Here is a 1866-nt window from a genome sequence, read left to right as displayed (position 1 = left end):
ACATAATTTTCTGCACTTAATTCATTTTGTTTGTGAGTTTTCTTTTCATTGTTTATTTCTGTTGTGTTAATGTTTACTAAATCTTTCTGATTTTTCTCTTTTTTTATTTTGATGAGTAGATGTATTAACTTTTTCCCTATTTTAAACAGTCTGTTTTATTTTAAATTCTACTTGACTAGCTTGCCATTTGGAAATTCTGTATCTAGTGTCACCCCTGCGTCCCCCCCCCAGGTTTGTTTATTTATAGTTTATAGCTTATAGTAACTACAAGGCTAATTTTAATTTCCATTTTAATTTACCTTATGCTTTTTATAAGTTTATAGTGACTTTCAGAGCTTTCTTTTTAACTGAGTCTTTTTGGTGGTACTATGGTTGCAAAGGATTACTATACTGTTAGAGATAGAAACCTTTATGGAAAGAACAAATGTAATTAAATGAAATTCATGTTTAAAAAGTTAGCAGTGCATATTAATTATCAGTGATAGAGATAAGATGGTTATTTTTCTACTACAGGTTTAAACCCAGAATTAATTAGCTTCTGAAATAAAATACAAGGGCAATTGAAAACTTGCTTGAGTACAATATAAATGAACTAGATTTTTAATTTCTTATGACTTTTAAAAACTCCACAACTTGTATTAGTATAGATTATTTTAGGGATGGGAATTGGTTTCTGGAAAGGCATCTAGGTGTTTGCTTTATTCTGTTCTAAGCAGGCTCTTTATATTTCATTTGAGTTAAGTTACAAAGTAAATGTTTGCCTATAAATTAGAAACAAAATTGAAACTGGATGCATAAAAAAAAAACCAAACAGTAAATATGCGTGATCTGAAACAGCATTGTTAAGACATTTTAACCACACCATAGCAGTGGTATAAAACATGAACATGATGCTTGATAGAACCCACGACGAAGTAAGAAAATGTGTGCTCATGACTCTTTGTTGAAGGGTCATGCATACCAGCAGAATCATATGCTGTTACTTTAAAGACAGAAGATGTAATTTCTATTTTCTTGGTTTGAGGGTTCTTTCAAACACGCACCAGATCCTTGTAGATAAGTTTCATTGTCTCCAGATAGGGATTGACCACATCTTCATATTGACAAAGGCTTCCACCAAGACAAAGATGTTTGAAAAGACAAAGCAGGAGCTCTTCCCTAGTTAGTTGGCTGAACACTAACACTAAGTCTTCCAGTAACAGAACTTTTCTTAACTCATCAGAAATGAGGAAGAGGTCACAAAAAGAATCTAAACACTGCACAATATGTCCATTGTTCTGTACAATATCTTCATCATATAATGGATTAAAAAGTGACATTGACAGCTGTGTGCAAGGAATGTTTATAGCTTCAATTTTCTTCACTTCAGTTCCTAATGGAACCCATTGTTCAGAAGAATCGGAAAGTACTTTCAAATTGGAAATAACATTTGAGTCTTTGAAGAAATCCATAACAATATCATCCTTCTGATACACCTGGAAAGTCTGGTCAAATCTGAACGCCTGTGCCTTGATTCTACCCAGCATGGACCATTGGCGGAGCCGGCTGGTGGTCTCCTGGGAGGTGAGGGACTGGAAGATCTTCTGAGGCAGATATATGAAGTAATAGCTGCCCAAGTCCTTGGGCTCCCCAGCTGCCATAGTGGTCTTGGTTCTGAGGAAGCCCAAATTGTTTCCAGGGAAACATGGCTGCAGTCTTAGTGCCACTTTTTGCTTTGTAGTTGACTTGATTATAAATTGTTTTCTCTGGTTCCCTATTTTCAGTCTTGTAGGTTTGTTTTAAGTACTTCTATATCTGGGTTGAGTTCTGAGTGCTGTTGCAATGTTGTTGGTTCTCATTTTTTTTTGTAAAGTTGGTCTGGTCATG

At 34.8% G+C, this 1866-nt stretch overlaps 1 pseudogene; it reads right to left on the bottom strand.

Annotated features, from left to right (window-relative positions):
* Positions 1-842: 842 nt before the first annotated feature.
* Positions 843-1640, bottom strand: LOC102840211 (annotated as a pseudogene).
* Between the last annotated feature and the right edge of the window lie 226 nt (positions 1641-1866).

This window comes from Chrysochloris asiatica, unplaced genomic scaffold (genome assembly GCF_000296735.1).
Source record: "Chrysochloris asiatica unplaced genomic scaffold, ChrAsi1.0 scaffold02133, whole genome shotgun sequence".
In the NCBI taxonomy this organism is placed as follows: Eukaryota; Metazoa; Chordata; class Mammalia; order Afrosoricida; family Chrysochloridae; genus Chrysochloris; species Chrysochloris asiatica.
Note: the sequence above shows the minus strand (reverse complement) of the source record. Positions and strands in the feature narration are given on the sequence as shown.